At 36.8% G+C, this 8,502-nt stretch overlaps 1 pseudogene; it reads left to right on the forward strand.

Annotated features, from left to right (window-relative positions):
- The first annotated feature begins 7,150 nt into the window (after positions 1-7,150).
- Positions 7,151-8,194, forward strand: LOC100659012 (olfactory receptor 8G50-like; annotated as a pseudogene).
- Positions 8,195-8,502: the final 308 nt, after the last annotated feature.

Below are 8,502 nucleotides of genomic sequence, written 5' to 3' on the forward strand. Positions count from 1 at the left end.
GAACCCACCAGCTGCTCCTTGCATACCCTATGGGGAAGTTTTACTCTGTCCTATAGGGTGACTATGAGTTGGGATCAACTAGAAGGCAGCAGGTTTTCTGGTGTGAACCCAAGCCATTTTCTTTTCATTTGCCTCATACGCATGTGGAAGCTGGACAATGAATAATGGAGACCAAAGAAGAATTGATGCATTTGAATTATGGCTTTGTTGAAGAATATTTAATATACCATGTATTGACAGAAGAACAAACATATCTGTCTTGCAAGAGGTACAGCCAGAATGCTCCTAAGAAGGGTGAATGGCAAGACTTCATCTGAGATGCTTTGGACATGTTATTACACGGGACCAGTGCCTGGAGAAGGACATCATGCTTGGTAAAGTAGAGGGTCAGCAAAAAAGAGGAAGACCCTCAGTGAGATGGAGTCACACAGTGGCTACAACAATGGGCTCAAACATAGCAACAATTATGAGGATGGCACAGGACAAGGCAGTGTTTTGTTTTGTCATACATAGGGTTGCTATGAGTTGGAACCGACTAAACTGCACGTAACGACATTGCCAATATATAGAAATGCAATTGAATTTTTTGTGCTGATTGTTAAGCTGCAACTTTGCTGAAACTTTAAGTTAGCTCTAATATATTTTTTATGGATTTTCCATACACAAATTTATATAATCTTTTAATAGTTTTATCTCTTCCTTTCCAACATGGTTACCTTTTATTTCATTGTCTGACTGATTGCTCTGCCCTGAATCTCCACTATAATATTCAATAGAAATGGCTAGAGAGAACATTGTTCTCTTATTCTTGATATTTGGAGGAAAGTATTCATTCTTTCAGCATTATGTATGATGTTAGCTGTGGGTTTTTGTTTTTATGAAAAAAAGATTTTTCAGCAGGGAATGTACACATCATATTGTATCACAGACTTCTAATTTCTTGTATCTAGCTTACACTTATAATCATTTATATTTGAGGAATCTTGTCAAAAATAAAAGTTAGTTTGTAGTATGTTAAGAAAAGGGGATTTTGGGGTTGCCATTTCTCACATCAAGGAGGAGTTGGTTTCCAAGAGAATTAGAAGAAAGGTATCTTAGTCATCTAGTGCTGCTTTAACAGAAACTCCACAAGTGGATGGATTTAACAAAGAGAAATTTATTCTCTCACTGTCTAGTAGGCTACAAGTCCAAATTCAGAGCATCAGCTCCAGGGGAAGGCTTTCTGTCTCTGTCGGCTCTGGAGGAAGGTCCTTGTCATCAATCTTGCCTTGGTCTGGGAACATCTCAGCACAGGAACCTCAGGTCCAAAGGATCTGCTCTGCTCACAGCCCTGCTTTCTTGGTGGTATGAGGTCCCCCTGTCTCTCTGCTAGCTTCTCCCTTTTATATCTCAAAGAGATTGGCTTAAGACAGTATTTAACCTTGTAGATCTCATCAATATAACTACTGCTAATCCATTTTATTACATCATAGTGATAGGATTTACAACACATAAGGAAATCACATCAGATGATAAAATGGTAGACAATCACGAAATCATACAAGGGAATCATGACCTAGCCAAGTTGATAGATATTTTGGGGGGACATAATTCAATCCAAGACAAAAGGTCTAGCAAGGAGTCACAAACTTGAATGCCATATGGATCAAGGAGGTAACAGAAATATATAAAGGGTTAAGACAGAGATTAATCATTTGAAAAGTGCCTGTTTTGTGAAAGGCTCTAAATTCAAATACATTTCTAAAGCACTTTTACCAAAATATATATAGGGATGGGGTTGGAGATATATATATGTATCTACTGGACTACTTCTTCCCAAGTTCAGTGGTTTACAATTGTTGATGTAGAAAGATAAGAGAACATGGCAGCTAAACTCAGACTGCTGGAGCAACAGTGTTAGTAATACATTCCTCATGGCCATGGCTTTCTAACACTCGGTTAGCAGTTGCATTCTGCCTATGGTATAATAACTTTTTATACTGGAACATTTAATAAAATTGCATTGTATTCATCAGTCATGTGTTAAAGGTGCCTGAAAAAAACAAAGGATAGCAGAAGCAGTCCTAGTACTTCCAGGAAATAGTGAGTATCCAAGGTGTGAAAGGACCAATAGAGCTATTATCCATGATAGGTGCCAGGTAACAGCAGAGAAGCAGGCTGTAGTGTGAAATGACTCGGGAGAGGATATAAGCCAAGCACCCTTTCCTCAGTTTTAAGAATAATGGCCCAGGTGGAAGGGAGCATAAGAGCAAAATGCTGCTAATATGTGTGATTGTACTTGATTCATCTTGTTTGAATATCTTTCTTAATGGTTCCCAGGATATTACCTGCTCTCGAGGCATGTGAGTTACATTATCATACTGAAAATATCTGAAAATCATTTTGAAATTTATTTATGATACAATATAATAGTAATTTAGTGTAACTACTGGGTATATGTGCTTAAAGACCTCAGCTACTAACCAAAAGGTTAGCAGTTCAAATCTACCAGATGCTCCTTGGAAACAACATGGAGCAGTTCTGCTCTATCCTATAGGGTCATTATGTGTCAGAATCGACCTGACAGGGAAGGGTTTGATTTGCTTTTTTTACTGGGTGCCTGGTGTCCCTGGGTGATGCAAATGATTAAACTATTCAGCTGCTAATTAAAAGATTTGAGGTTTAAATCCTCTCAGAGATGCCTCTGAAGAAAGGCCTGGTAATATATTTCCAAAAAGTCAGCCATCGAAAACCCTGTGGAGCACTGTTCTACTCTGACACACATCGGGTTGCCATGAGTCAGAGTAAATTTGACAGTGACTATTTATTTATTTATTTACTGTGTATGAGTCAAAACTGACTAGATGGCAGTAGGTTTAGATTTTGGGTTGTATATTGTACACACATTTTTTGTTTAAAATTCAAGCTCTGCTCCACTCAGATTTATTTAGCACATATTCTTCCTAACTTTTAAGCTTATTTTTCCTTAGCTATTAGAATTTTTAAAAAATCTTTTTGAAAACAAAATGGAATTCTGAAATATCTAAAATGTAATGCATTAATTTGTGAAAAATGATTCAAGTGATTTAATTTAAGACTTTGTGAAAAAACTACAAAAGGCATTATTTTAATTTCACATGGTTTTAGACACTAGATATTTAATATACAATACAGAAACTCAAGTTTTACTACAGGATCTAGAAAGACAAAAAAACAAAACACTAAATCTTTAACATTGCTTGGACTGTATGTTATGTATACCAGCACTATCTCATGTATATGATTTTGAAATGAAATTAACTTATTCATTTTCTTTGGAAAGTTATCTACTACTTCATTACCACTATTTTACGGATACATTTGGCAATATGACAGTTACAATTTTTAAGTCTAAAGTGGCTTTGAGATGACCTCGGGGAACATCTAGCTCAATTGGCTTAACATAGTTTATAAAGAAATTATTCTACATTCTGTTTTGGCGAGTAGCATCTGGGGTGTTAAAAGCCGGTGAGTGGCCATCTAAGATACTCCATTGGTCTGACCCCTTCAGGAGCAAGGGAGCATAAAGAAAATTAAAGACACAAGGGAAAGATTAGTCCAAAGGATTAATAGACCACCTCTACTGCAGCCTCCACCAGACTGAGTCCAGTACATCTAGATGGAACCTGGCTACCACCACTGACTGCGCTGACAGGAATTACAATAGAGGGTCCCAGACAGAGCTGGAGAAAAATGTAGAACAAAACTCTAACTCAAAAAAAGACCAGACTTTCTGGCCTGACAGAGACTGGAGAAACCCAAGAATATGGCCCCCAAATACCCTTTTAACTCAGTAATGAGTTCACTCCTGAGGTTCACGCTTCAGCCAAAGATTAGATGTGCCCATGAAACAAAATGAGACTAAAGGGGCACAACAGCCCAGGCGCAAGGACTAGAAAGCAAGAGGGGACAGGGAAGCTGGTAATAGAGAACCCAAGGTCAAGAAGGGAGAGTGGTGACAAGTTTTGGGATTGTTAAGCAAAGTCATAAAACAATATTGCATTAATGTTTAATGAAAAGCAATTCGTTCTGTAAACCTTCATCTAAACCTTCATTTAAACTAGTTCGTTCTGTAAACCTTCATCTAAAATACAATTTAAAAAAGAGAGAAAAAAAAGTGGCTTTGAGAATTTTGTAGTCCATAAAACAGTTTATTTTTTTGTCTTAAAAGCATTATTATTTGATGTTAAATTTATTATACTGTTTAAGGTATGACATATCTAAGGATAGCTTAAGGATTATAAATAATGATATATTCATCATATCAGTGCCTTCATTGTATCAAAGAGAAGCTCTGCAGTGATACAACTCCATAAAAGACATTTACCAATCCCTAAGACATTTTAATTGGAGAATTAACATCATTTTTTATTGTTCTCAGAAGCACATCTGATAAGCTAGCAACATTTTTAATGGTAGCAAATCACACCTTATTTTTCAAAAATAAGTCAAATAATTGTGTTCCTGAGAAGGTAAACATTTTTTCCTGGTACTATTTCAAAACTCTAGACCAATCACTTTTAAATCATAATTTTGCAGTGTTCTGATATTATCTAAAACTAACAGTCTTTCACTCTAGAAAGTTTCCTTCACAATCATAGGTAAACTTTACTCCTATAGATAAGAAGCTTCAACAACAAAACTATTTCTTATTAACAAACAAAAAAAACTTTCAAAGTCTATGTATTTAAAATTTTCAAAGACTTTAGTTTTAATCATAATCCACAAAGTAGTAAACATGTGAAAATTGCCAATAGCAAAGATTGAGATTGTAATAACCTTGGTCATTAGTGTTTTACTTGAATAATCTTGGGACATGAAAGCAGAGGAGCCCACAGAAGATGTAATTTTGGCTTTATATTTGCTTGATTTCATGTATCACTTGCACAGTGGAAGCACAAATACCTTCAGCAAACATTTATTGCCAAATTGACAATTTGAGAAAGATAATGGCTTTTTGATTAATTACAAGTTGTGAACTTCGTTATGTCCCTTTATCCATCCACCGTTTGTTGAGCAATCTGAGCATGGATAAATGATGAGTGTAAGATTCACCACTGTGGGATTCAGTCTACATGCTTGTCTAATTAGAATCTCACAAGAATGTTAATTATTAATATCATAATTTTTCCAGCTCTTATGTTCTCTGAATGTAGCGTATATTTTGCACATGCTTTGCTTTTAGCCAATTGGTATTTTCAGGAGATATAAGTGTTAGTACAAGTCTTTTACTATTACTTTTATTTCCCATAGTTATGTGAAATTCATCTATACTATTAGGAAATTTTTTTTTTTTAATTAGGAAACTATCATCCACAACTATACTGAAAATCCACTGTCTCCTAGAATAACTCACTTAAGACTCTCAAGTTTCGTTTTTTTCATCTATGGAATGGGAATCATAAGCTTATAATATATAAGGTTGTTAGGGAAAATATATTAAATAATATTTATGAAGTGCCTAGACAGTTCTAATCACATGGTAAGCACTGAATCATACCGCCCTACAAAAAAAAATTTTTTTTATAATAAATAGTAATATAATCCTCACATTCATTCTTATCTCCACACTCTTTTCCTCGTTTCTGATAAATCATCAATCTTTATGATATCTTTATCATCTTTTTCTTTTGAACATAGAACTGTCATCATGGTATCCCAATCCAGGGACTCATCAACTTCCTTCAAAACTCACGTCTCAGAGATATAGACATTGTTTCTGCTTTTTAATGCCGTTGAGGGAGTGATAAAAGATCTGATCTAAAGGTGAGTGTGAAATACAACAACAGAACATGCATATGACATGCAAAGGTAACATGGTCAAAATACCACGTAAGTTTTCCATCCTGTAACCATGGTCCCCTGGAACAAAAACTCCAGGGGTCATGGACCACGCCAGGTTACATGAGAATATGTAGCACATGGTGTTTTGGGAAAGAATGAGTTTTACCTTCAGTGATATGAACATCTGACTTCTCGTCATTAGAAAACACACTTCCTTCCTGGATGTGGGGCTCAGTTTGAGAAATATACTGAATGCTAGCCATTCAGTTACTTCCCAGAGCCTCTATTTCTATATTTTTAAATTGTTGCCAGTAGACAAGGTACTCTTTAAAGGGAAACCAGCTTACATCAGTACATTATTTTTATACTTTAATATTCACCTCACATTAATTGCAGTAAGTGTTTCTCTGAAATGATAAAGAGATAAGACTGGAGAGCAGACATGACTAACTAAAAGAAGAAACAGAAGGTGAAATGGTGAAGGACCCATATATAGCCACAAAAGTCTTCTCTCATATAGTGATCACTTGTTTATAATATGCCATAGGCAAATATTTGACCACTAAAAAAAATTTTTTTTTTTTTTTAGTGGTCACTATGAGCCAAATATATAAAATAAGTATACTAGTAATTGTTGTGGAATCCCTGCATAGTGCAAATGGTTAATGAGCCTCAGAAGTAAGTCCTGCTGATCTACTTCCAAAAAATCAGTCTTTGAAAACCTTGTGGAGCATAGTTCTGCTCTGACACACACGAGGTCCACATGAGTCAGAATCAACTTCTTGGTAACAGGTACTTGTTTCCTGGTAGCATTGTTCTGCAGAAGAGTTGAGAGGATTTCAAATAAGGCATGGAAGGTACTTTGTTGTTGTCGCTGTTGTTAGGTGCTACTGAGTCCATTTTCAACTCCTATCGATCCCATGTGACAGAGTAGAACTACTCCGTATAGTCTTCTAGGGTGTAATCTTTACATTAGCAGATTTTCAGGTCTTTTCCCAGCAGAGCTACTGGGTGGCTTTGAACTGCCAACCTTCCAGTCAGTAATCCAATGCTAAACCATTGTACCACCTGAGTCAGAACACTCAATATTCTAAGTTATCAGAACAGGTCTCTGGATGTTCAGAGACTATTCAGAAATAAAAACAGACAAGCAAAAATATATAATTCCATCTGGTGTTTATGTGCATGACCCATAATCCCAGAGTATTTAACTTCCAACATAGAGCAGGGACAGGGAGAGAGAACTGGAGATACCTAATTCATAAGACTTGCATCTGTTTCATGCTGCATAAATAAATACCTAACTCAAATTTCTTCTTCTCTTCCTGCGTAGATTTCCCAGAGGAAAATGGCAGCAGGAAATCACTCCACAGTGACCGAGTTCATCCTTGCTGGGCTAACAGACAAACCAGAGCTCCAGCTGCCCCTCTTTCTTTTCTTCCTAGGAGCCTATGTGGTCACTGTGGTGGGGAACCTGGGCATGATTACACTGATTGTGCTTAGTTCTCACCTGCACACTCCCATGTACTATTTCCTCAGCAGTTTGTCCTTCATTGATCTCTGCTATTCCACTGTCATTACCCCCAAAATGCTGGTGAACTTTGTGACAGAGAAGAACACCATCTCCTACCCTGAATGCCTGACTCAGCTCTACTTCATCATTTTTTTCATTGTATCAGAACGTCACATGTTAGGTGTTATGGCTTACGATCATTATGTTGCCATCTGTAATCCATTGCTTTACAGAGTCACCATGTCTTATCAGGTCAGCTCCCGGCATGATGGGCTTGATTAGTGCCACAGCTCACACAGGTTGCATGCTAAGAGTGGTTTTCTGCAAGGCTAAAACAATCAACCATTACTTCTGTGATGTTCTCCCACTACTGGAGCTCTCCTGCTCCAGCACTTATATCAATGTAGTGGTAATTTTGTGCTTCAGTGCATTTAATACTCTTGCACCAACCTTGACTGCCCTTGGCTCCTATGCCTCCATCATTGCCAGCATCCTGCGAATTAGCTCCACTGAGGGCAGGTCCAAAGCCTTCAAGACATGTAGCTCCCACATTTTGGCTGTTACAATGTTCTATGGTTCTGCAGCATTCATGTACCTGCAACCATCAAATGTCAGCTCCATGGACCAAAGCAAAGTGTCTTCTCTGTTTTACACCATTATTGTGCCAATGCTGAACCCCCTGATCTACAGCCTGAGGAATAAGGATGTCAAAGTTGATCTCAATAAAATCATTGAGAAAAGCCTGTTTTGTATTAACAAAGATTTATAAATCTTGGTGAATATTCAGTATGAAAAAAGCCCAGACACTGCAACATATATACAGAAATAGTGACATTATTGCCATCACTTGATTATTTAGAAGGCAGTTCCCAAGGATAAGACTGGATTCATAGTGTCATATGGATGGCTGTCTGTCACATGGCAGGCAATGTCAATTCTAGAAAGGCCCAGATGTCACCCCTAGTAATCCATATTACCTCTAATCTTTTTTTTTTTTTTTTTTTAATTTTTTTAATCTTCAAAGGCCTTCATGTGGGGAGGTTATAATTTACGTACATGGGATTTGGCACTTTGGTAAGGCTTAGAAAAAAAATAATTCATAGAATGATCTCTTTGGTTTATATCCTTTGATTTTCTGAATAGATTGTGTTTTGGCCCTTGTTTCTAATAAGTGTACGAATAAAATT

The sequence above is a fragment of the Loxodonta africana genome, chromosome 15, assembly GCF_030014295.1.
Source record: "Loxodonta africana isolate mLoxAfr1 chromosome 15, mLoxAfr1.hap2, whole genome shotgun sequence".
Classification (NCBI taxonomy): Eukaryota; Metazoa; Chordata; class Mammalia; order Proboscidea; family Elephantidae; genus Loxodonta; species Loxodonta africana.